A 26,239-nucleotide genomic window follows, 5' to 3' on the forward strand; every position below is an offset into this window, starting at 1 on the left:
TCAGTCCAGACCAGACGTCGGTCCTCTGACTTCTCCACTCTCTCTTGAGCTTACCAGGGCACTATTCTTTCTGAAGACTTTTTATAAACCTTACTTCATTTATTTTTGATTGCGTTGCGTCTCTGTTTCTGCACGCGGACGGCGAGCGAGAATTACTTCTTGTTGCGATGGTGGTACGCGGCTTCCTCATCACGGTAGTTGTTCTTGCTATTGAGCACGAACTCTTAGGCGACGAGATTCAATAGTTGCGGCGTTGAAATAGAGTACTTACGGGCTACCACAGATCGAAGGGGATTAAGACTCAAACCCGTGTCAGCTGCAGTACCACGTGGATTTTTACCACTAGAACCACTGAAGCCCTGAGAACATCATTTAAACGAGGAACGTAATGGTTCTTCTGGTTCGGTGGGACCACGCGGGTTTTCTGTGATACTAAGATTCTTTTAATGGCACTGTAAACAGAAACCTAGAAATCTCCAAAAAAAACAAAAACCCTGGAACTGTCAGAGCTCATAACATCCAGCTAGTTTTTCCCCATATTTCGTGGAAACTTCAGCGCTTCCACTGTGGAAACTTGAAACGGTATCATGGGGCTTCTCTGGTGGCGTAGTGATGGACCATCTGTTTGTTAATGCAGGGGACGCAGGTTGGAGGCTGGGTGTGGGAACATCCCGCATCTCAGAAGCAACTAGCCACAACTAGTGAGCCTGCAGAACCCGTGCTCCGCATCGAGACAGACTACGGTAGTGAAACGCTCCCTTGCCGCCACTAGAAAAAGTTTTCACAAATAAGAAAACCGAACGAAACCAGAAATGAAAAAATTAATTAAAAAAAAAAAATCATGTGTTTGTCCTCCACCCCCAGCTAATGGATAAAACTAGCAAAAGAATATCCGGTCCTATAAAGAAACACAGCGTAGGAATATCAGTACTTAAGACTACGCGATACACACTGCAAGTAAAGAAGAACTCCAATTTATATACGTTCTTCTTCGTCGTTTATTGAAATAAGTTACCCCAAAAAAGCTTAACACTATATATTTATACAACCGAAAATCTGAAATACCGTATTCTTATTTTTGTTTACCAAAATGTTCCCCCGAAGGGGGTGCACCGTTCCTGGAAGTACTGCAATACCAGGTCGATGCGTGGAGTGGACGGAGCAAGCTCCTATTCCATCTCCTAGTTCCAAAAATCCATTTAATATATTGTCCTCGGATAGAGGACGTATCAGATATTAAACTGATAAGAACAGATACTACACTTGATCTTAGCCAAAAGGCCGAGAAGCGATACCGGTAAGTTTCGCTGCCGGCCAGCCTTACTCTTGCTATAGCTTTTACGGTTGTGGTGACTTTTATGGCAGAACCATTAGACTTTTCTTAATGTGTAATCTTGCTTAAAACCAATTCTTCATTATTTTTGCTTTATAATAATAACTAAATTTTTGGAAATAGACCTTAAATAAGGTTTTTACTGTTTCGCCTTCCTGCTCAAGCTCTGTGTTTTGCGTAAACCCGCCCCTCTGCTCTTTCACTTTCTGGGGATTGGTCCACATGACTAGATGTGGTTTCAATGGCCGCGTCGTCCCTTTGCTCAGAGACTGTGGCGTCCGTCTCCAGCCTTAAGGCTTTTAGGCGCTCCCTGGAGGCGGCAGGGCGGTGGTGGTCGATAGTCTGTGGAAGAAGATGCAGGGCGGGGCCCTTCTCCCGGACATTTACTTGGAAAGGCCGCGGTTCCCGAGCACAGACCGGAGTTCAAAGAACCGAGTTGGAATCCACGCTTGCCAGTTCCTGATTTGATGACTCGAGGCATGTTGTTTAGGCTCCCGTCTTCTCCTCTTTTAAATGGAGGAATAATAACCCGCACTTAAGCGGTGGTTGTGAGAACTGAGGACACGTTGCTCTCGGCAACGTGGTGACAGTGGAAGTTGGCTTATAGCCTGTGTTCCCCTCTCATCCTGGGGCTCCCGGCTCCCTTCTGCCCTCCCGCCTCCCCGGCTTGTAACATCCACCCCCACCCCACTTACATCTTGCCCTTTGTACCATCCATCACCCACCGTCGGCCCCACAGCGGAGAAAAGATGGCCTGAGAAAGACGTTTCGGAGCCACTTGATTCATAAACCCAGGAACCTGCGGTGGGAGTAGGGGTGAGGCAATGTAGGTCAAATTTAAAAGAAGCGGTACTTTAGAGGCTCACAGCAAAGCCCAGCTGTATGAAAGGGATTAATGTCAGACTCTGGCTGAGAACGGGACTTGAAGTCCTGTTTTCTTGGAAACTGTGTTAATCTGAACGCGGAACGTTCTGTTTGAAACCTCCTTAACTGAGCACTACAGCTGTTTCTGTGTCAAAGTGACCGGCCTGGCTGAGGTCCTTCAGGCAAGAGTGGGATGTTCTATTCTCACTGATATGATTTCAACTAGCAAAGTCTGATAATCCATGATTTTAGAGAATATGGTTTCTTACAATGTGTCCCTGTGAATAAACAGAAGCAGTTTCTACAAACTCCCAAAATAAATCCAGGATCTCCAGGGAGGGGCCAAATTAAGGGGATGTGGTAGGCAGATTAATGCCCCTACATGCCCATGTCCTAATTCGTAGAACCTCTCATTATGTTACTTTACATGGCAGGCAAAGTGTACTTTGCAGATACGATTACATTAAGAGTTTTGAGAAGGAGAGATCATTCTGGATTATCTGGTGGGCTCCATGTACGTAATGACCAAAGATCACAGAGGGAGACAGGAGACTCAGTGTCAGAGTGATGATTTGATGAGCCATCACTGGCTTTGAAGATGGAAGGGAGTCATCAGTCAAGGAATGGGTGGCCTCTAGAAGCTAGAAAAGGCAGGAAAACATTCTCCCTTGGAGCCTCCGAAAGAAATGCAGCCCTTTACACACCTTGATTTTAGCCTATTGAGACCCATTTAGGGACTTCTGACCTCCAAAACTGTAAGATATATATTTTTTTGTTTTAAAGCCATCAAGTTTGTGGGAACTTGTGACAGCAGCAATAAAACAAAAAACTAATACAGAAGCAAAGCAAAATTCAATTTCTTTCAATCCCAACCTTCTCTAAATTCTGCAAGACCCAACCTGGGGCAGGCCACGGCCCCCTGGTGGAGCAGGCTTCAGTCTGTCCAGGCAGGCTGCAGCCAAGAATCCTGAGCGCACAGATCTCTTGGCGGACTTTTCCCTGTCGGGTCTCAGCTGTCAGGTCCTCCTCTGAAGCAAAGGCAAGTGAGGAGAGCTCTGTCACTCTCATCTACTGCGACCCCCGCCTCTTGCTGCGTGGGTACAGGAGGCTGATAGTGAGGACTCCACAGGAACTTGGAGATCTATTTATTCACTGGGAGGCCATTTGTCCATTTGTTTATGCTTTTTGAGCAGATACTTTACAATGATGAGCAAAATCAGACATGGACCTTGCCTTCATGATGTTTAAGGTTTACTGGGGAAAAGTGAGAGAAGGCTCCTGTGATCCTCCAGGCAAGAGATGAAAGTGGCTTAGGGGGTGGGGATGGGGTGGCTGTGGTGGCAGAGATGGAGAGAAGTGGAAGAAGTCACAGCGAGTCCCTGGCTTTGATAACAAGCAAAGCAAGGCCAAGGGAATATTCTTTCCATGTGGGTACATTTTAAATTTTGTAAGTTAATGTTTTATTTCATGAAAATGTATAAATTGTCAAGTAGTGTTCAAAGGTTATAACAACAACTCTCCCCAATTTACAACCCCCTTTTAACCCTTTTTTTTTTTTTTTGGCCACACCTACAGTGGAAGCTCGGAGTCTTAACCACTGGACTGACAGGGAAGTCCCCCATATTTATAAATTAATTGAACAATTTTAGACTTTTTTTGGGGTTCTTGAGAGGAAGATGTATAAACTTAAAAAACCAACATAATATGAAGCAGGTGAAGAAATGCTTAGTCAGTCTGAAGAGGTGTTTAATTTTTATTGCATCACCCAACCCTTCTGAGAATCTGTTGAAGCTTTTCCCAATAAATGCATAGTTGCCTTATACAATTTTGCATACAATTTCCGAGGAGATTCTTAGAGCCCCCTAAAGCCTGTTCACTAATCTACAAGTTAACAACCACAGCCAAAAAGATAGGGAGGACCTGTCTGAAGGCATCCAACACCTAAAAGAGGGCACATCAAGTGGAGGAAACAGGATCTGAGGTCTTGGAAGGCCCTGTGGGGCAGGCCCGTCCAAGGGCTGTCAGAGAGATAGCCTCGGCTGCACGACTTAAGACTGGCTGCTCTGGGCCTTACATCCCCTTGTGGCAACTCTAGGTTGAGTCGGGCCAGAAAAGAGGGACCAGCTGTCCTCTTGACCACCAACCTACCCTCTTTGCTTATTGTATTAGCTTCCTGGCTCCTAGGAATTCAAATTTCTACTCCTATTTACACTCTCTGCTGAAATGATCTTATCCCGTGCCCTGGCTTTCCCTCCCATCCATCACCTGGTGATGACTGATTCCCAGCCTGACTAGTCTATGGTTTCATGTCATGCACGATTCCAGGTGCTTTATATGTATTAACAACATTAATAAGTAGTACTATCATCTTCCCTCTTTTACAGATGGAGAAACTGAGGCACAGCAGGTTAGGTGATGTAATTTTTTTTTTTAAGATTTTTTTGACGTGGACTTCCCTGGTGGCGCAGTGGTTAAGAATCCGCCTGCCAATGCAGGGGACACAGGTTCGAGCCCTGGTCCGGGAAGATCCCACATGCCGCGGGGCAATTAAGCCTGTGAGCCACAACTACTGAGCCTGAGCTCTAGAGCCCGAGCCACAACTACTGAGCCCGCATGCCACAGCTACTGAAGCCTACGTGCCTAGAGCCCGTGCTCCGCAACAAGAGAAGCCACTGCACCACAACGAAGAGTAGCCCCCGCTTGCCGCAACTAGAGAAGGCCCACGCGCAGCAATTAACACCCAATGCAGCCAAAAAGAAATAAATTTTTTAAAAAAAGATTTTTTTGATGTGGGCCGTTTTTCAAAGTCTTTATTGAATTTGTTACAATATTGCTTGTTTTATGTTTTGGTTTTTTGGCCGCGAGGCATGTGGGATCATAGCTCCCCAACCAGGGATCAAGCTTTTTTTTGTGGCTGTGTTGGGTCTTCGTTGCTGCGCACGGGCTTTCTCTAGTTGCGGCAAGCAGGGACTACTCTTCGTTGCGGTGCGCGGGCTTCTCATTGTGGTGGCTTCTCTTGTTGCAGAGCACGGGCTCTAGGCTCACAGGCTTAGTTGCTCCGCGGCATGTGGGATCTTCCTGGACCAGGGCTCGAACCCGTGTCCCCTGCATTGGCAGGCGAATTCTTAAACCACTGTGCCACCAGGGAAGCCCGATTCCTATTTTTTGTCGGCATTTATTATCTCAGGGTGCCTGAAACCTCAGCACTATTGCCATTTTGTGTGGGGAGTTGGGGAGCTGTCCTATGCATTGTAGGGTGTTCAGCAGCATCCTTGGCCTCTACCCACTAGATAGCAGTAGCATAGCCCACCCACCACCCCCCACAAAAAATTGTGACAACCAGAAGTGTCTCCAGACATTTTTTAATGTTCCCCAGGGGGCAAAATCACCCCTGGTTGAGAACCACTCTTATTTCAAATAACCTTGTTGGCTCTCATTCTGCCTCCTCCTCTTCCTCTAGAATGTAACCAAACATCAGTCAGCAAAGGCAAGGGCAGGGCCTTGGCTCTCCCAGTAAGTACACTGCTAGGTTGGGGATGGAGCAGCACGTTGGCACTGTTGACACGTACTGAGGTGGGGAGACTGGAGAGGAGCAGTCATGGAATCAAGGTCTGAACGTCTGACTCGGTATCAGGTCAGGGGCAGGTTGGAGAAGTCCATGCTAGAAATATCACAGACTGAGTCATCACTGTATGGAAGGACTATGAAGGATCCCCTCGTTTTGGAGCTCTCCCCCATTTCTCCAGATTGTCCCAGTCTCATTTCTTTTATCTCTTAGCTTAAGTAACTGGGCCTTAATTTGAATTCCTTATTTGCCACATGTGAAATATTGCTTGAGGAAGGCTTCATTACCTCCCAACACTCCCATGGTGCTTGCTTACCTGGGGTTTACAGGTCAGCACTGCAGGCTCTCTTACTGCTTGCAGTGCCTCGTTCTGGGTTTGTCCTCTGCTGTTCCTCCCACCTTTAAATACAGGTGCCTCCCCAAGGTTCCTGGGTGTGCCTTCTCTTACTTGGACCAACCCTTTCATTCTGTGGCTATGATTACTGTGTTGACCACTCTTATTACTGTATGGCTACCATTTAATTAGCAAAAATGCATTTTCTTTCAGTTAAATTGCCTTTTACTTTACTATATTCCTGACACAAAACGTATTTTATTGAGAAAAGCCTAGTAAAGTTTTAGGGCACAGCTAAAGGTTAAAGGGTCGCCCAAACCCAGCTAACTTTCATACAGATCTCCTCAGCTAAGTACAGAGAGAAGGGAAAACTCCTTAAAAGGTGTAAGGAGGCTCCCTGAATGCTTCCCTGGGTTAGACAGTTCAGCAGTAGGCAAACTGCCAAGCTTAAACAGGGTAAAGCCAGTAACAATCTTTCTGGGATTATCTCCTTCTGTCCAGCTAGACCCACTCAAACACAGCAATCAGTGAAGGTTTAAAAAAACAAAGTTTTATTTAGAAAGGCTGAAATGATTGTATGCTAATTTGAACAGGTAGGTTGTATAAGAAAATTCCATTTTTGATATCCTTCGAGAGTTGGACTCCTGTAGAGAGAAAAAAAAGTTGAGTTCTCTTACCATATGGAAAAGTATATACCATATGGGTTTAGAAGGGCTATCCTTTAAAACAGCTAACATTAAAAGGACTGCTTCCAGATACTTTTCTGTTTATCATGGTTAGTCTATTAAATATGTAACATAAGTACATGAATAGATACTTACCATTATGTGTGCTTTGTTCTTTCTTCAGACCTGAAGGAAAAAAAAAAACAACCGACTTTCAACCAGTAATTTATTCCCTCCTTTGCTTTGTTTAGAAATCCTTATGATCCCTCAGACAGTTCCTTCTGGAACAAGCTTTCCTCTTCTCCCCCAGCCAGCCCCAGTGGGTTCACCTTTACAGGCTCTGGGACTAGGACAGGAGGTAGGACATGTGAATATTTCTTCACTGGGAAATTTTAACTTGACCCACCTTGTGTTTACATTTACTCACCTCTTAACTTCAGGCTGGAGTTGAACAGAAATATGGCTTACTCCTTTCCCCTGCGAAAGAATGATTGAGCACTAAGTCTCTGAACCACCCCCAGACAAAAGGCACATCTATGTAGGTCTCAACAGACATTTTTATAGAAACCACCACCTAGTCCACAAAGCTTCCTATTGGCTATAAAGCCCACCCAACTTCCCACTATTGTCACCTTTCACTCCAAGGCAAACTCACAGCTCAGAAAATACCTTTCAGTCATAGTGATCAGACTGGGGCGGTACTGAACTCATCACTGGTGAGTGGAAATCTGTCTGTCACAGGTGGTTCACAAATGGCCAAAGACGAACTTTGGATTAAACAAGTAATGTCTGCACAATTATCCAAAGTGCCACAAAAAACGCTGGCAAATTCTATATAGCAGCCACAGATGACAGATTTATTTACCTCAATTCATTCTCAGGCTCCAGACAAGGAGCTGGACCTAAAACAAAAACAAGACTGAATCAGTAAGCTTACTTCCTGCATTAAAAGTTGTTCCCACCTAAGCTATGGTTCCTAGAAAATCAGATTTCCAAGTCTCAACAGCAAATCATCAGCCGAACGAGATTCCATGTAAGTCATCATACAGACATGCCTCAAAAGGCATTTTTTCCTACTCAATACACTGTATGCACCAACGCATATGGAAAACACTCACCTTTGAGCAAACAAGCAGGTAACTGCCAATGGTACCTAGGGAAGGACAAAGCTGTGAGTGATACAAGTTCCTTACAGACAGTATCCCACTGCTGTCTTCTCCAGTTTCTCAGGTGTTCAGGTCTTTTCATTGTTTAAGTCATAGTGAGCTAGTTTGATTCATCACAGAAACTGCTTACTTGGTGGTATATGCCATACAGACATTAATCAACTAACCTTTCAACTCTGGAGGCTTTCCAGGAGTACACAGGAACAAGGAACAAGCTGCTTCTGAATGAGAAGATCATGTAATTAGCAAAATAGCCAGAATTATTCTAGCTAGGGTTAATGGATAAACCGAGAAAAGCTAAGCAAATGATATCCTCAGGCATTTGCTGCACCTCAGACACTTCCTTATGGAACAAGCTTTCATCCCCTCTCCCAGTTAGCCCCAGTGGGTTCACCATTACTGGCTCTGGGGCTAGAACAGGGGTAAGACAGAACGCTTGCTCTCCTCACTGGCACTGGAAACAAGCTACAACCAGCAAGGTTACAAGTACTCACCGCTCTCAACTCTTTCCAGGAGTTTGACCCTGAGCAGGTCAAGAGGCATCTAGGAAATCAAGAAAGATAAAATAGGGGACTTCCCTGGTGGTCCAGTGTTGAGAATCCGCCTTCCAATGCAGGGGACAATGGTTTGATCCCTGGTAGGGGAACTGAGATCCCACATGCTGCAGGGCAACTAAGCCCGAGTGCTCTAGAGCCTGTGTGCCACAACTAAGACCCGACGAAGCCAAATAAAGAGTAAATATTTAAAAAAAAGAAAGATAAAAGGTCAAGAAACATCACTATAAGGAGCAAAAGAAACCAAAAAGTTACATGGATCAATCAGGGCTTTTACAACAAACCCCTCCCCAGATAGTTATCCAGGCTCACATATAACCTAATTTACCACAACACTGGGAGAAGTAACTTACTATAAGACAGACGTATACAACACCATGGGAACAACCTGCAAAAGGGGAGCAAATGGTTATTTCAAAATACTAGGATGGAATAAAATTTCTTCATTAACAGAAACTGCCATCAGAACTCTAACATGCTATTAAATGTCGTACCTCACAGAGAATCAGCATTATCATTCAAATCATCTGACAGTGACATGTGGGTGAGGGAAGAGCACACCATCACAAGAACCAACTGTGCCGCTTGCTGGGTTGCCATCTCCCTCCCCAGGAAAATCATTCCAAGAGGAACAAGCTGGAAGGAGCAAAAAGGCAACACTGCTCCACTGACCATTTGCTCTCCTGGTTGTGGGGAACACCAGACAGACGACACCCTAACCCCCCATTTGCAAAATTACCTGCGTTCACCCTGGGAGGCAGCTGAATTCCTTAGGATTGGTGACGAGATGCTGGAGACAGAAAAGGGAGGCATTATATGTACCTAAGAATAGCCATTCAAAACCCTTGAGTATTTGGGGCCCACTTCTCAGTAGTAAGATGACATCACTTTTGAGTTCAGGCATATGCTTGTCATTTTACGTTCATCATGGAGTGGCCAGCGCAATCTGAAGCAGCAAGTCCCACTCAGATTCTGTGCCCCTACCCATGATTGCATAAAGCATCGTATACCCACCTGGAGCACCGCCATAATGCTCGATCCACACAGGGACAGGTCTTGTCCCATCTTCCCACCCGTAAGGCCTTTTGGTTTAAACCACATCTGAAAAAAAAAAAAAAGACCAAAGAACACCGTTCACTTTTATGTCTCGTAGCCTAACTGTCCCACGTCAGTCCCTTAACACCTCAGGGCTAAAGAGCCCAAACATTTGCCACAGACAGTGCTACTCAGAATTTTTATGTTTTCTCCACTAATTCATCAGAAAGAGAGAGTTCAACTTTTGAGATCATCCCCGTAGCACATCCCGGTGGACTTCCGTATATCCAACAATGAAACAAAAAAAATAAAGGCGGTAAAGGCACGCCACGAGCACTTACTGTAACGAGAGCTCTTTGCTATCCTTTAGTGTTCGACGCGCGCCCGAACCCTGAAGACAAGAGAACATCAGGTCAGCACTAGGCTATCTCGTAAACGCTTTGTTTTCCGGAGCTACGACTGCGTCGGCCGTACAAGGCCTGTCTCCTCAGAGTTTCTTATCCTCACGGAGCTCAGTACAGGTCTGTGAAAAGATTCTCATCACAGAGAGGCCCGTCGGCACCGCCCCCCATCGCCATGTTGTCCTTCACAAAGCCCCTGTCGCTTCAATGCCTCAATGTCATGGCCATGTTTTTCTCTCCCCTGCCCCACGAACCCAATAGATGCAACTGAGAAAGGCCAAGGAGCGGGCACGTTCTCGTGGTTTTTTGTTTTTTGTTTTTTTTAAAGTGCAACCAAAGACACACACTTACCGAAATCTGTGGAAGAATGAGACCGAAAAACCTACCGCGAGACACTTAAATAGCGTCTCGCAGAGGTCCACGGGATTTGGGGGCGGGACTATGACAGGCGCAAGCGCAGAAAGAGAGGGCGTGCGAGCCTGGTGGCTCGTGGGTAAAGATTTCCAGAGGAAGCCCGGGTCGGGTGGGAGGGGGGAGGCTGTGCGTTCCCTGACGCGGCGGCGCGAAAAAGGTGCGCATGCGCCTTAGGGAGTGTGCAGGCGCGCCTAACGTATCGTGGCGGGGTCTCTACCGCGGCTACCTGTGGGACTGAGGCGACGAGTTCCCGGTTTCCCGCGGTCCTGGACTGACGCCCTGTCTCGGTCACAGCCGCCTGCCCCCTCTCCCTTCCCTGAGAACCGCCCCCCCCTCTTGCGCACACACACCCTAAACCCGCGTGCAGGGTCCGACACCATGGACCGCGAACCTCATGAATCCTCGGTCGGCGTCGTCTCGGTTTCACGCCAGCCGCCCAGCGAGCATTCTGGGTCTGGTCCTCAGGGTCCCAGATGGGGGGCGACTCAGGTACTACTGGGCCCCGGGCCGAGCTCGAGTGGAGGGCCCTTGCATGGAGCCGTTTCGGGAAAGTGAATCAGGCCGTAGGTGCTTTTGAAATTTTATAACAGTCTTAGGATGTTTTCCTCAAGTGGCCACCTCTGTCTTGCTGTCCAGTCCGATTTTACTAGGAGCGTGGCTTGCAGTAGGGCTAGTATTAGCTGACATTTGAAGCGCCGTTTTAAGCACATTACGTGAATTGATTATACTTTAGTTCTCCAAATCCCAAAAGAGAGGTTGGTACAGTACACGCATTTTATAGATGCGGGAATCTAGGTGTAAAGACCTCTTGCAGAGCAGCCTACAACTCCCGCCTGATTGGCAAGGTAGTTCCAGTCACCTGTATACACTTGTTATTGAGGCCAACCAGCATCAATTTATTAATCGTTTGTGGTGAACACCTAGGGTACATGTGCGTTTTTAGAATTTTTTATACATGTACATTTTATAGTCATTTATTAAGCTTTTACTGTGTGCTCTCCTGTATGACCTCACCTAATACTGCAACCCTAAGAGGAGATATTAGGTAATGTTAGGGATGAGGAACCTGAGGTCCAGAGAGGTTAATTAACTTGCTCGGTGTTATCCAGCTAAAAAATATCAGAGCCCACATACAAATCCAGGTAGTCTGATTCCAGAGCCTGCACTTTTTATTTTTTATTTTTGGCTGCGTTGGGTCTTTGTTGCTGCGCATGGGCTTTCCTCTAGTTGCGGCGAGCGGGCTTCTCATTGCGGTGGCTTCTCTTGTTGAGGAGCACAGGCTCTAGGCACGCGGGCTCAGTAGCTGTGGCTCGCAGGCTCTAGAGCACAGGCTCAGTAGTTGTGGCGCACGGGCTTAGTTGCTCCGCGGCATGTGGGATCTTCCCGGGCCAGGGCTCGAACCCGTGTACCCTGCACTGGCAGGCGGATTCTTAACCACTGCGCCACCAGGGAAACCCGAGAGCCTGCACTTTTGATCACTCTGCTTTACTGCTGTCCTCACGCTCTTCTGTGGGAATTTGGGGGGCAAGCAAATACACAGGAAACAAATGGCGTGATCCCTGGATACTGTTTCTCAATTTTTTTTCATTGTTGTCTTCCCCTCTCCAGGAGCCTTAAAAAGACATTTTCAATAAAAAAAAAAAAAGACATTTTCCCCTCTAATCCCAGCCATGAAGTTGTAATAACACTGATATACTGTATGTCTGTTTATGCTCCATGGACCTTTGGAGGGCCAGAAACCTTTTTTTTTTCTTTTTTTTTAATATCTAGGGTTTTTTGCCCTCTCCCTGCTCTGCAGGAATCCATTTTCACTCCTTTGGGGGCAGTGTTGTCCCCATGCATGTCCCAGTGTAACACAAGTGACAAAAGAAGTACTGAAAGAATTCCAGTATGAACAAAGTTATTATAGATGGAATAAATTCATTTATTCAATAACTATTAAGTGCTTGTGCAAGTACATGATTGGAAAGTTGTAACAAAATGTATAGAATATGGAACAGATAAGTTATGGAAAATTCAGAAGGTCCAGAGTAGGCAGATAGGTCTAGGGAGGTTGTGTGTGGGCATGGGAGTTGGGGAATGCTTTATGGAGTGCCTGGACCTTGAAGGTTAGATAAACAGAACCAGGGAGGGAATTCAAGTTAAAGAAACAATTTGAGCAACAGGATTGGAGCTGGAAAAGGAAGTGTATGAATATAGTTCATGAAAGATGGGCTGAAGGGGAATCAGAATATAAAATTGGAAAAGATTTCCTGAGGAAGGCCAGATGAGGAGGGCCTGGAATGCAAAGCTAAATAATTTGAACTATAGATAGAAATAAACAGTGAAAGTTTTTGAGTAGGGAGGTGATTAGAAATTGAGGGATAAGATGAGACAAGGACATTAATTAGATTGTCACAGTAGTTTAAGCAGCAGGTAAGTGGATTCTGTACTAACAAGTGTAATGAAAGGGAAATAGGAGAGGATTTACATCAGAAGTCTTCAACTCATAGCTACAGGAATATAAGTAATGCAGTAAGCCGTAGGAACCGGGTGGGGACTCTGGTGATCTAGATAGCTCTGTCTTAGCTCCAGCAGATTGTTGCCTTCCTAGAATATTGTTCTCTGAAAAATCTGATGAAGAGAATCCAGAAATCCAGAATTGTTTATTTATTTGCCCATTGAAAAAGTTGGCATCGGGACTTCCCTGGCGGTCCAGTGGTTAAGACTCTGCACTTCCAATACAGGGGGCGTGGGTTCGATCCCTAGTTGGGGAACTAAAATGCCACATGCTGTGTGGTGCAGCCAAAAAAACCCAAAAAGCAAATAATAAAATGTTGGCATCTAACTTAAAAATTTTAAGCATTTTCTATGAGCCAATCAAAATATGCCTGTGCACCAAGAGTGTGAATTTTCAGCATCTTTTGTAGTGATATAGAATCCACTAGAAAGGGGGGAATGTCAAAAACTGGATATTCTTTTTGGAAGCTGTAAGTGGGTTGAGGGGCTTAAGCACCCAAAAAAAGCCAATGTTCTTGGCAGTTGGAGATCACGGCACAACCTTCACTTAACGTTTAGTCTACCAATATTTATCTGTTGAGCATCTACAAGGCACGGGATATACAACAGAACAAAGCAGACAGTCCCCTTATGCTCCCGTGGAGCTTATATTCTGGTGGAAAACACAGACAAATAATAGGTCAAGTGCAGTTAAATGCTGTGGTGAAAATTGGACTTCCCTGGTGGTCCAGTGGTTAAAACTCAGCACTTCCACTGCACGGGGCACAGGTTTGATCCCTGGTTGGGGAAATAAGATCCTGCATGCCATGAGGTGCGGCCAAAAACAAAAAACAAAACAAAACAAAAAAACAAAGCTATGGTGAAAATTAAGTAGGGAAGGAGAGAGGGAGTGCTGGGGCAGAGGGGGAGGAATTGTCATTTCACTCAGAGAGGGCCTCTCTGAGAAGGGACATTTGTGCAGAACTCTGAAAGAAATGGAGGAGAGAGCCGTATGAGGTAGAATGCTCCAGGTAGGACTGCAGCACTGGACTGTGCTTACTGATTTATAGGTTGTGGTTAGGATTTATAAAACAAAACTGGGGAGGTTTTATATACGTCAAGGTGAAGTTTGGTGGAAATAATGCAAGTTTCATTACCCATGAAATAAGTGAATGCTGGACATTTTTTCCTTTGAATAATTAGGTAAAAAGAGGATGTTGCACAAGTGAAGAATGTAGTAGTCAAATTAAGTGAAACGTGTGCATGTGTGTGTAAATATATTTGCTAGAATGGTGCAAAAAGTCTGGGGTGTCAAGTAATGGGAAATGAGATAAACAAGGTGAAGCAATTGGTGGAGGGTGTTAACATCTATTAAGTGCTTTTTCCATGACACCTTCCAGGCACTGTACTGAGTGCTTTATATATTTTACCTCAATTCAAAAAATAGTAGTTTTTATGGCTACCATCCCCTTTTTACAGATAAGAAAACTGAGTTTTTTATAAGTTACTTATCCAAGGATTCATAGCTAGTGTGGCAGAGCTGTTATTCAAATCCAGTCTCTACTTTTGACCCTGTTAAGAAAAATTATCCAAAACTTGGAAATAGGCAACAGTTATTACTAGGTGTCCGTTTGATGTAAAGCAGGCCCACCTAGCTTGGGGGTTATCTGGTTTTCCAGGGGGTGTGTACCTTTGTTTGATGTCCTTTTTACTATTGCTCTGGGTATTTTACAATTTGGTAAGTTTGCCTTGTAAGACATTAGGTGATTTTATATCTATGTATTAGAATGCAAATTCATATCATTCTTGCCTGGACTCTTGACTGATGATACTCTTTTTCTAGAATTCTCTATTGAACCAGTTTTAAATCTTATTCATTCTCTTATTAATTAATAGGTTGAATAAAATCTTTGACATGTGTTTACATTATATTTTTATGAGTCATGTTTTCATTTTTAAAAATTACACTTTAACAACCCCTGTGGTACACTGTCTTTTGTTGATCCATTTATTTATTCATTCAAAAAATATTTATTGAGAGTCAGAATTTAAACTCAGGAAGTCTGACTCCCGAATTGGAGCTTTAGACAGTGTGCTAGCGTGGTTCTAACACCGTGCCTCCCTCTGGCTAGCATTGTATCTTGCTTCCTCTTTCCAGCAAATGTCTTTTACTTTTAAAGAGCTGTCTACACCTGCATTACCTGGGAGCCTGTTAGAAATGCTAATCTCAGGTCTTTTCACAGACCAAATGAATTAGCATTTGCATTTACACAAGATCCCCAGGTGATCTGAATGCAAGCTAAAGTTTAAGAAGCACTTGTTCGCACAGTGCTGCCCACTTCTTTCTCAAGACACTTTTCAGTCATCCTACTTGATCTCTCAGCAGCACCTTACCCTATTGACCCATTTCCTATTTCTTAAAACACTGTTTCCACAGTGCTTGGGACACTGCCCTCTCCTAGCGTTCCTCTCATGTTTCTGCTAGCTTCTTCCTGATCCTTTGAGGTACATCTTCTGGCCCATTCCTCAAACATTAATGTTCCTCCAGTTATGTATCAGGCCCAGCTTTTTACTTACTCTGCCTGGGCCACCTTATCCACTCCCATGATTTTAATGACCACCGTTATGCCTGTAGCTCCAGCCCACGATCTTTTTCCTGAGCTTCAGAGCTGTGCATCCGGTTGCTTCCTGGATGAACATTGTCACTTGGATGGTCCACCAACTTCTTAACTTTTCCAAAATGAATTCAACCTGCTTCTCCTATTTCACTCAACTGTCCAAGCTCCCCCACTGCCACTACCCTAATTGAGGCCTTTGACCCCAAGGTTTTTACAACAGAGACTCCCTGACCCTGGTTTCCTTTCTTTAGTCCATTCTCCATCTTGAAACTGGAGTGATCTTTCTAAATAAAAAGTTTGGTCCAGTCTCATGTCTCAGTTCATAACACTTTAGTGCCCCTCCATAGTCTTTAGGTTATCGTCCAGATCATCATGATAGCCATTGAGACCCCTTTGCCCCTTTCCTTACTGCCACTCCCTCCCCAAGACAGATCCGCTCTGCCTGTCCACCATAAACTCCCTGAGTTTAGAGATGGTGTCTGTGTAAATCATCATTGTATCCCTATTGCCTAGCAGAGTAGAGGGCACAAAGTAGGACTCAATATATACTAATTTATCCCTATAAATTTTTGAATGTTCTTTTTCTAGCCCCAATTCATTGATTACCCTTCTTATCAAATGAGGTGCTTAGAGAGGTCTGGTGATTTTGTCCAGAGAGCAACCCTGCCCCCACCTGGCAGCAAGAGGCACTGCCTCACTTAATGGATGAGGAGGTATGCAAATAACCGGTTCTTTGCCAGGAACTGGGAGATAAGACAGTAACTTAAGTTATTTGATAACAGAATTTCCTGGTCTCTGGGGAAGATGAGGATGTTGATGATTGTAAGGACAGGCTTACAAGCTGTGTTTGTGGACCTGAGTGAGGAAAGTTTGGGACAGGAAGAGATGATGGGGAGTTAATACAGATAATATCAATTCTAGGCCTTTTGGCTAAAATGAAGTGTGGTATCTGTTCTTATCAGTTTAATATCTATGTCCTTTACCTGAGGACAACGTATTACATTGAGTTTTGGAACAAGGAGATAGAATAGGAGCTTGTTTTGTCAGCTCCATGCATCAACCTGGCATTGCAGTACTTCTAGGAATAGTGTACCCCTTTGGGGATATTTAGTTGTTAAACAAGAGATTTGTTAGCTGTAACTTTGGTGAAATTATGTTTCCCTTAGAAAGAATAAGCATGATAAACTATGGCAACTGGATTCATTAGTAAAGGATTTGGTTATGGACTTGTAAGAGGTACTATAGACCATATGAAGTAGTCCAGAACTAGGCTAACAAGCATATATGTTAATTCAACAACCAGTAATTACTTTATGTAATGGCAGAATATAGCAGTGGTCACCAAACTATTTTTTTAAATTAATTAATTAATTAATTAATTAATTTATATTTGGCTGTGTTGGGTTTTCGTTGCTGCTTGCAGGCTTTCTCTAGTTGCGACGAGCAGGGGCTACTCTTCGTTGTGGTGCGCGGGCTTCTCATTGCGGTGGCTCCTCTTGTTGAGGAGCATGGACTCTAGGCGCGCGGGCTTCAGTAGTTGTGGCACGCGGGCTCAGTAGTTGTGGTTTGTGGGCTCTAGAGCGCAGGCTCAGTAGTTATGGCGCAAGGGCTTAGTTGCTCCGTGGCATGTGGGATCTTACTGGACCAGGGCTCGAACCCATGTGCCCTGCATTGGCAGGCGGATTCTTAACCACTGTGCCACCAGGGAAGTCCCACCAAACTTTTTTGATTGCTCTCTATCAGTTAAGAAAAAAACTAGAGGGAATTCCCTGGCAGCCCAGTGGTTGGGACTCTGCGCTTTCGCTGCTGAGGGCCTGGGTTCAGTCCGTGCTCCGGCAACTAGGATCCCGCAAGCTGCACAGAGCAGCCAAAAAAACCCCCAAAAAACAAAAAAACTAGAACACCCTAATAGATGAAGATTTTTTTAGGGTAAATTATATTTTATGTACATTATCAATTATTTGAAAAGGTAGAAAATTTTTCAAAGGATGAAATATAAATAGAAGTTCACATGTTTTCTTTATAAATCATTGTATTGGCTAAGACGATGCCTGAAATTAGAATCCTGGGTTCATCTTACGCTTTCTGATGAAGGCCAAGCCATTTTGTCTGTTTGGTGGTTTAGTGCTTCTTTCATGGTGGATTCTTTTTGGTGGCCATTAATGTGTGATGCAGAAATCTTCGGCTCTGTGCGCTCTCCCGTATGTCTGTCACCATTCTCTGCCCGAGGCCTCATTGCCTTTGATCTTCTAGTCCTTTCCCTTCCGGTCCTCTAATCAGATGGCCAGGCCATTGGCCATCGACCTAGAATGTGTATATATTCTCACCTTGGGCTATTTCTCCTTCTACACAAGGTGGATCATCAGATGTATAGCTGGCAGATTTTCTGTCTCCACTGTCTTTCAAGACCACTTCTGAATGTGACTGTCATCCATTTTCAGTTGGCACTCATAAGTTAACCCATCTGTAAATCATGCTTGGGCTTTTACTTCCTCCCTTAGCATGTTATACAAGACATTCCTTATGGCTATGGGTTCTTTTGCACAAGGGGTGGGGATGCTTTTAGATGTATGGTGGGTAGCAAGAGGTCTGGGCTACCTGCTCATGCAGTTTGCTTGTGTCCTCTGGTTCTGCTTAGTCTTGATTCTGGAGGTACCATTTCCATCTTTTGAAAGACTGCTGCTGGTCTGGTCTGACTGTTTGACTTAACAGGTCCAACTTATAATGGCAGCAGTTCTGACGTAACTCATAACTCATAATGGGAGCAAGTCTGACAACCGACTCATAATGGGAGCATTTCATGGTTACTTAGTGTTTCATTATGAAGTATTCCAATAACAGGCTAAGAGTTTTTTCTCAAAAGGCATATATTTCTCTGTTGTGGACAGCCTGGCCTTGCTCTAGAATTTCAAGCCCCTGCTTTGCCCATTGGGGCTTGCCATAGGCTCCACACTGCATGTTTTTCCACCCTCTTAGGTCTCTTGGATGTTATGGCCTAAGCGGCAGGGCTTCGTGCATTGCAGCTTGGACCTGCTGCAGAGCCCTTTCCTACTCTGGGTTGCACTCAAAGTTGGCAACTTACCATGTCATCTGGTGTATAGGTGGGAGCTTTATTTCTAGGAGTGGATAAGATAGGCACCATCCACACATCCTTTCTGTCTTTTATGGTGGCACTAATCTCTGTCCCTCTCCCCTTACTCCCTAGGATATGGTCATTTCTTTTTATTTACTATCATGGCTGAAGAGTGGGGGAATTTCAGAGATTTCTACCTTGCCTTTCCCACTATGATAGCTCTTCTCTCTTAGGTTAAGGACCCAAAGTAGAGGTTATACCAACTCATGAGTATATTAGTTCCACTAAACACTTGGGGACTGAAGAAATCACCTCTTCTGATGGGAATCATGATGATGCTTTGGGTCTGTAGGCATCAGTGTCAGCTCAGATCCTGTGTCTAAAATGCTGAAAATATTTGTACATTCTCCTTTTCCAAATGTATAGTCATCTCAATAGATGATGAGTTCCCTTTTGGGAAGAACTGGGAGAGTCATTATAGTTTCATGATCCTTCCCCTGGGGACTTGGTTATCTCTTCAGTAACTGAGTTTTGGATGTGAAAATTGGCTCAGATCCAGGAACTAAGGAAGAGATTTTGGCACCATTTATTTATTTATTTTATTAAAAAAATTTAATTTAATTTATTTATTTACACAGCAGGTTCTTATAGTTATCTATTTTATACATATTAGTGTGTATAAGTCAATCCCAATCTCCCAATTCATCCAACCACCACCACTCCCCCCACCACTTTCCCCCCTTGGTGTCCATACGTTTGTTCTCTATATCTGTGTCTCAACTTCTACCCTGCAAACTGGTTCATCTGTACCATTTTTCTAGGTTCCACATATATGCGTTAATATATGATATTTGTTTTTCTCCTTCTGACTTACTTCACTCTATATGACAGTCTCTAGATCCAGCCACATCTCTACAAATGACCCAATTTTGTTCCTTTTTATGGCTGAGTAATATTCCATTGTATATATGTACCACATCTTTCTCCATTCGTCTGTCGATGGGCATTTACGTTGCTTCCATGACCTGGCTATTGTCAACAGTGCTGCAATGAACATTGGGGTGCATGTGTCTTTTTGAATTATGGTTTTCTCTGGGTATATGCCCAGTAGTGGGATTGCTGGGTCATATGGTAATTCTATTTTTAGTTTTTTAAGGAACCTCCATACTGTTCTCCATAGTGGCTGTATCAATTTACATTCCCACCAACAGTGCAAGAGGGTTCCCTTTTCTCCACACCCTCTCCAGCATTTGTTGTTTGTAGATTTTCTGATGATGCCCATTCTAACTGGTGTGAGGTGATACCTCATTGTAGTTTTAATTTGCCTTTCTCTAATAATTAGTGATGTTGAGCAGCTTTTCATGTGCTTCTTGGCCATCTGTATGTCTTCTTTGGAGAAATGTCTATTTAGGTCTTCTGCCCTTTTTTTTTTTTTTTTTTTTTTTTTATTCACACACACACACTGTATTTTATTTTTACAAGACATAAATAGACTGACACCAAGCATTGTACATGGATGACCACAACAAAAGCAACAATGATTGCAATTACCAAACATGAAACACACTCATACTATGTCATAATATTGACATTCAGTCCAGTAATCCTCTACTGTAACAGCTCCTTTACTTTGCAGTGAAAATTGATTTGTATATTCTTTGCCTCTGAGTCCTTGTGGGATTTTTTTTTTTTTTTAAAATTCAGACAGAAAGTCACAAAAATTATACTCATCCTCATCAGTTCACTCAGTCCCATGTAATTAATTTTTTTTTCATCTTGATCTTTTGTTAGCACTTTTATGAGTTCATCAGTTTTTCATTAGAGTTCTGAAAATGCTTATTCATTCAGTTCAGCAGTACAGTCAGTTACCAGAAACCTGTACTTGTCAGAGTCTTTTCCATGAATTTCTTGAAGATGAAACCCTTTTATAGGAACATATTTGCAAAATCATCAGAGTACACCCAGGACTGTCTGTAAATGACAAAAGACTTAAAAATGACCACGGTTAAAGATTTGATGAAAGTTCATAATAATGCAGTTGACAAGAAAATTAGTTATTTCTGAGATATACATTTTAAAGTAATAACTAGGATTATTACTTATAACATTATACCAGAACATATAAGATTTTTAGAAATTTCATGTAATGTCTGAAACATTTATATTAACATATTTCCATACATATTTCCATACAAATACAAATATAAGATTTTTAGAAATTTCATGTAATGTCTGAAACATTTATATTAACATATTTCCATACATATTTCCATACAAATACAAATATAAGATTTTTAGAAATTTCATGTAATGTCTGAAACATTTATATTAACATATTTCCATACAAATAACCCAATGAAAGTTTAGTATTAGTTGTTTTGTTTGTTTTTTTATACGCAGGTTCTTATTAGGCATCAGTTTCATACACATCAGTGTATACATGACAATCCCAATTGCCCAATCCAGCACACCACCATCCCCACCTCACCGCAGTTTTCCCCCCTTGGTGTCCATATGACCATTCTCTACATTTGTGTCTCAACTTCTGCCCTGCAAACTGGCTCATCTGTACCATTTTTCTAGGTTCCGCATACATGCATTAATATACGATATTTGTTTTTCTCTTTCTGACTTACTTCACTCTGTATGACAGTCTCTAGATTCATCCATGTCTCAACAAATGACTCAATTTCGTTCCTTTTTATGGCTGAGTAATATTCCATTGTATATATGTACCACAACTTCTTTATCCATTCGTCTGTTGATGGGCATTTAGGTTGCTTCCATGACCTGGCTATTGTAAATAGTGCTGCAATGAACATTCGGGTGCATGTGTCTTTTTGAATTACGGTTTTCTCTGGGTATATGCCCAGTAGTGGGATTGCTGGGTCATATGGTAATTCTATTTTTAGTTTTTTAAGGAACCTCCATACTGCTCTCCATAGTGGCTGTATCAATTTACATTCCCACCAACAGTGCAAGAGGGTTCCCTTTTCTCCACACCCTCTCCAGCATTTGTTGTTTGTAGATTTTCTGATGATGCCCATTCTAACTGGTGTGAGGTGATACCTCATTGTAGTTTTAATTTGCCTTTCTCTAATAATTAGTGATGTTGAGCAGCTTTTCATGTGCTTCTTGGCCATCTGTATGTCTTCTTTGGAGAAATGTCTATTTAGGTCTTCTGCCCTTTTTTTTTTTTTTTTTTTTAGATGACTTCCAACTTCCGACCTTCTCTTGTTGCTTTTTTTTTTTTTTAATTATTTATTTATTTTTATTTATGGCTGTGTTAGGTCTTCGTTTCTGTGTGAGGGCTTTCTCTAGTTGTGGCAAGTGGGGACCACTCTTCATCGCGGTGCGCGGGCCTTTCACTGTCGCGGCCTCTCTTGTTGGGGAGCACAGGCTCCAGACGCACAGGCTCAGTAATTGTGGCTCACGGGCCTAGTTGCTCCGCGGCATGTGGGATCTTCCCAGACCAGGGCTCGAACCCGTGTGCCCTGCATTGGCAGGCAGATTCTCAACCACTGCGCCACCAGGGAAGCCCTGCCCATTTTTTGATTGGGTTGTTTTTTTAATATTGAGCTTCATGAGCTGTTTATATATTTTGGAGATTAATCCTTTGTCCATTGATTCGTTTGCAAATATTCTCTCCCATTCTGAGGGTTGTCTTTTTGTCTTGTTTGTAGTTTCCTTTGCTTTGCAAAAGCTTTTAAGTTTCATTAGGTCCCATTTGTTTATTTTTGTTTTTATTTCCATTACTCTAGGAGGTGGATCAGAAAAGATCTTGCTGTGATTTATGTCAAACAGTGTTCTTTCTATGTTTTCCTCTAAGAGTTTTATAGTGTCCAGTCTCCAGTCCATTAGGTCTCTAATCCATTTTGAGTTTATTTTTGTTTATGGTGTTAGGGAGTGTTCTAATTTCATTCTTTTACATGTAGTTGTCCAGTTTTCCCAGCACCACTTATTGAAGAGACTGTCTTTTCTCCACTGTATATCCGTGCCTCCTTTGTCATAGATTAGTTGACCATAGGTGCATGGGTTTATCTCTGGGCTTTCTATCTTGTTCCATTGATCTGTGTTTCTGTTTTTGTGCCAGTACCATATTGTCTTGATTACTGTAGCTTTGTAGTATAGTCTGAAGTCAGGGAGTCTGATTCCTCCAGCTCCGTTTTTTTCCCTCAAGACTGCTTTAGCTATTTGGGGTCTTTTGTGTCTCCATACAAATTTTAAGATTTTTTTGTTCTAGTTCTGTAAAAAAATGCCACTGGTGATTTGATAGGGATTGCATTGAATCTGTAGATTGCTTTGGGTAGTATAGTCATTTTCACAATATTGATTCTTCCAATCTAAGAACATGGCATATTTCTCCACCTGTTTGTGTCATCTTTGATTTCTTTCATCAGTGTCTTATAGTTTTCTGAGTACAGGTCTTTTACCTCCTTCGTAGGTTTATTCCTAGGTATTGTTTTTGTTGCAATGGTGAATGGGATTGTTTCCTTAATTTCTCTTTCTGATTTTTCGTTGTTAGTGTATAGGAATGCAAGAGATTTCTGTGCATTAATTTTGTATCCTGCAACTTTACCAAATTAATTGATAACCTCTAGTAGTTTTCTGGTGGCATCTTTAGGATTCTCTATGTATAGTATCATGTTATATGCATATAGTGAGAGTTTTACTTCTTTTCCAATTTGTATTCTTTTTATTTCTTTTTCTTCTCTGATTGCCGTGGCTAGGACTTCCAAAACTATGTTGAATAATAGTGGCGAGAGTGGACATCCTTGTCTTGTTCCTGATCTTAGAGGAAATGCTTTCAGTTTTTCACCATTGAGAATGATGTTTGCTGTGGGTTTGTCATATATGGCCTTTATTATGTTGAGGTAGGTTCCCTCTATGCCCACTTTCTGGAGAGTTTTTATCATAAATGGGTGTTGAATTTTGTCAGAAGCTTTTTCTGCATCTATTGAGATGGTCATATGGTTTTTATTCTTCAGTTTGTTAATATGGTGTATCACATTGATTGATTTGCATATATTGAAGAATCCTTGCATTCCTGGGATAAACCCCACTTGATCATGGTGTATGATCCTTTTAATGTGTTGTTGGATTCTGTTTGCTAGTATTTTGTTGAGGATTTTTGCATCTATATTCATCAGTGATATTGGTTTATAATTTTCTTTTTTTGTAGTATCTTTGTCTGGTTTTGGTATCAGGCTGATGGTGGCCTCATAGAATGAGTTTGGGAGTGTTCCTTCCTCTGCAATTTTTTGGACGAGTTTGAGAAGGGTGGGTGTTAGCTCTTCTCTAAATGTTTGATAGAATTCACCTGTGAAGCCATCTGGTCCTGGACTTTTGTTTGTTGGAAGATTTTTAATCACAGTTTCAATATCATTATTTGTGATTGGTCTGTTTATATTTTCTATTTCTTCCTGCTTCAGTCTTGGAAGGTTATACCTTTTTAAGAATTTGTCCATTTCTTCCAGGTTGTTCATTTTATTGGCATAGAGTTGCTTGTAGTAGTCTCAGGATGCTTTGTATTTCTGCAGTGTCTGTTGGAGCTTCTCCTTTTTCATTTCTAATTTTATTGATTTGAGTCCTCTTCCTCTCTTTCTTGATGAGTCTGGCTAATGGTTTATCAATTTTGTTTATCTTCTCAAAGAACCAGTTTTTAGTTTTATTCATCTTTGCTGTTTTCTTTGTTTCTATTTCATTTATTTCGGGTCTGATGTTTATGATTTCTTTCCTTCTTCTAACTTTGGGTTTTGTTTGTTCTTCTTTCTCTAGTTCCTTTAGGTGTAAGGTTAGATTGTTTATTTGAGATTTTTCTTGTTTCTTGAGGTAGGCTTGTATTGCTATAAACTTCCTGTTAGAACTGCTTTTGCTGCATCCCGTAGGTTTTGGATCATTGTGTTTTCGTTGTCATTTGTCTCCAGGTATTTTTTGATTTCCTCTTTGATTTCTTCAGTGATCTCTTGGTTGTTTAGTAACGTATTGTTTAGCATCCATGTGTTTGTGTTTTTACGTTTTTTTCCCTGTAATTGATTTCTAATCTCATAGTGTTGTGGTCGGAAAAGATGCTTGATATGATTTCAATTTTCTTAAGTTTACCAAGGCTTGATTTGTGACCCAAGATGTGATCTATCCTGGAGAATGTTCCATATGCACTTGAGAAGAAAGTATAATCTGCTGTTTTTGGATGGAATGTCCTATAAATATCAATTAAATCTACCTGGTCTATTGTGTCATTTAAAGCTTGTGTTTTCTTATTAATTTTCTGTCTGGAAGATCTGTCCATTGGTATAAGTGAGGTGTTAAAGTCCACCACTGTTATGTTACTGTTGATTTCCTCTTTTATGGCTGTTAGCAGTTGCCTTATGTATTGAGGTGCTCCTATGTTGGGTGCATATATATTTATAATTGTTATATCTTCTTTGATTGGTCCATTGATCATTATGTAGTGTCCTTCCTTGTCTCTTGTAACATTCATTATTTTAAAGTCTATTGTATCTGATATGAGTATTGCTACTCCAGCTTTCTTTTGATTTCCATTTGCATGGGATATCTTTTTCCATCCCCTCACTTTCAGTCTGTATGTGTCCCTAGGTCTGACGTGAGTCTCTTGTAGACAGCATATATATGGGTCTTGTTTTTGTATCCATTCAGCGAGCCTGTGTCTTTTGGTTGGAGCATTTAATCCATTCACGTTTAAGGTAATTATTGATATGTGTGTTCCTATTACCATTTTCTTAAGTGTTATGGGTTTGTTTTTGTAGGTCCTTTTCTTCTCTTGTGTTTCCCACTTAGAGAAGTTCCTTTAGCATTTGTTGTAGAGCTGGTTTGGTGGTGCTGAATTCTCTTAGCTTTTGTTTGTCTGTAAAGCTTTTGATTTCTCTCTCAAATCTGAATGAGATCCTTGCCTGGTAGAGTAATCTTGGCTGTAGGTTCTTCCCTTTCATCACTTTAAATATATCGTGCCACTACCTTCTGGCTTGTAGAGTTTCTGCTGAGAAATCAGCTGTTAACATTATGGGAGTTCCCTTGTATGTTATTTGTCGTTTTTCCCTTGTTGCTTTCAATAATTTTTCTTTGTCCTTAATTTTTGTCAGTTTGATTACTGTGTGTCTTGGTGTGTTTCTCCTTGGGTTTATCCTGTATGGGACTCTCTGCGCTTCCTGGACTTGGGTGGCTATTTCCTTTCCCATGTTAGGGAAGTTTTCGACTATAATCTCTTCAAATATTTTCTCAGGTCCTTTCTCTCTCTCTTCTCCTTCTGGGACCCCTATAATGTGAATGCTGTTGTGTTTAATGTTGTCCCAGAGGTCTCTTAGGCCATCTTCATTTCTTTTCATTCTTTTTTCTTTATTTTGTTCCACGGCAGTGAATTCCACCATTCTGTCTTCCAGGTCACTTATCCGTTCTTCTGCCTCAGTTATTCTGCTATTGATTCCTTCTAGTGTATTTTTCATTTCAGTTATTGTATTGTTCATCTTTTTTTGTTTGTTCTTTAATTCTTCTAGGTGTTTGTTCTTTAATTCTTCTAGGTCTTCGTTAAACATTTCTTGCATCTTCTCGATCTTTGCCTCCATTCTTTTTCCGAGGTCCTGGATCATCTTCACTATCATTATTCTGAATTGTTTTTCTGGAAGGTTGCCTATCTCCACTTCATTTAGTTGTTTTTCTGGGGTTTTATCTTGTTCCTTCATCTGGTACAGAGTCCTCTGCCTTTTCATTTTGTCTATCTTTCT

The 26,239-nt window shown here is 42.3% G+C and overlaps 1 long non-coding RNA gene and 10 other non-coding genes across 16 annotated transcripts; 1 reads left to right on the forward strand and 10 right to left on the reverse strand.

The window, feature by feature from the left end:
- Positions 1-1,102: 1,102 nt before the first annotated feature.
- Positions 1,103-1,293, reverse strand: LOC118900287. Its single transcript, XR_005021071.1, has one exon. It is a non-coding gene; the product is annotated as a U2 spliceosomal RNA (small nuclear RNA).
- A 5,331-nt stretch (positions 1,294-6,624) lies between these two features.
- On the reverse strand, positions 6,625-10,850 carry LOC118899227. 6 transcript variants are annotated; one of them, XR_005020912.1, is made up of 13 exons: positions 10,269-10,328; positions 9,858-9,907; positions 9,496-9,582; positions 9,221-9,271; positions 8,976-9,117; positions 8,835-8,869; positions 8,422-8,470; positions 8,095-8,148; positions 7,880-7,914; positions 7,627-7,663; positions 7,189-7,238; positions 6,918-6,947; positions 6,626-6,740 (listed from the first exon to the last, which is right to left on the reverse strand). It is a non-coding gene; the product is annotated as an uncharacterized LOC118899227 (long non-coding RNA). The 6 variants fall into 6 exon arrangements; XR_005020914.1 differs by having other exon boundaries at positions 6,632-6,740; positions 8,095-8,634; positions 10,269-10,329; XR_005020916.1 differs by lacking the exon at positions 8,422-8,470 and having other exon boundaries at positions 6,632-6,740.
- On the reverse strand, positions 7,024-7,149 carry LOC118900353. Its single transcript, XR_005021129.1, has one exon. It is a non-coding gene; the product is annotated as a small nucleolar RNA SNORD22 (small nucleolar RNA).
- On the reverse strand, positions 7,414-7,482 carry LOC118900352. Its single transcript, XR_005021128.1, has one exon. It is a non-coding gene; the product is annotated as a small nucleolar RNA SNORD31 (small nucleolar RNA).
- Positions 7,741-7,810, reverse strand: LOC118900351. Its single transcript, XR_005021127.1, has one exon. It is a non-coding gene; the product is annotated as a small nucleolar RNA SNORD30 (small nucleolar RNA).
- LOC118900347 lies at positions 7,983-8,049 on the reverse strand. Its single transcript, XR_005021123.1, has one exon. It is a non-coding gene; the product is annotated as a small nucleolar RNA SNORD29 (small nucleolar RNA).
- Positions 8,255-8,381, reverse strand: LOC118900355. The gene has a single exon (XR_005021130.1). It is a non-coding gene; the product is annotated as a small nucleolar RNA SNORD22 (small nucleolar RNA).
- Positions 8,939-9,013, reverse strand: LOC118900348. Its single transcript, XR_005021124.1, has one exon. It is a non-coding gene; the product is annotated as a small nucleolar RNA SNORD28 (small nucleolar RNA).
- LOC118900349 lies at positions 9,344-9,415 on the reverse strand. The gene has a single exon (XR_005021125.1). It is a non-coding gene; the product is annotated as a small nucleolar RNA SNORD27 (small nucleolar RNA).
- On the reverse strand, positions 9,703-9,778 carry LOC118900350. Its single transcript, XR_005021126.1, has one exon. It is a non-coding gene; the product is annotated as a small nucleolar RNA SNORD26 (small nucleolar RNA).
- A 5,487-nt stretch (positions 10,851-16,337) lies between the features above and the next one.
- LOC118900300 lies at positions 16,338-16,525 on the forward strand. Its single transcript, XR_005021082.1, has one exon. It is a non-coding gene; the product is annotated as a U2 spliceosomal RNA (small nuclear RNA).
- The last annotated feature ends 9,714 nt before the right edge of the window (positions 16,526-26,239 follow it).

Source organism: Balaenoptera musculus, chromosome 8 (assembly GCF_009873245.2).
Source record: "Balaenoptera musculus isolate JJ_BM4_2016_0621 chromosome 8, mBalMus1.pri.v3, whole genome shotgun sequence".
NCBI classification, from domain to species: domain Eukaryota; kingdom Metazoa; phylum Chordata; class Mammalia; order Artiodactyla; family Balaenopteridae; genus Balaenoptera; species Balaenoptera musculus.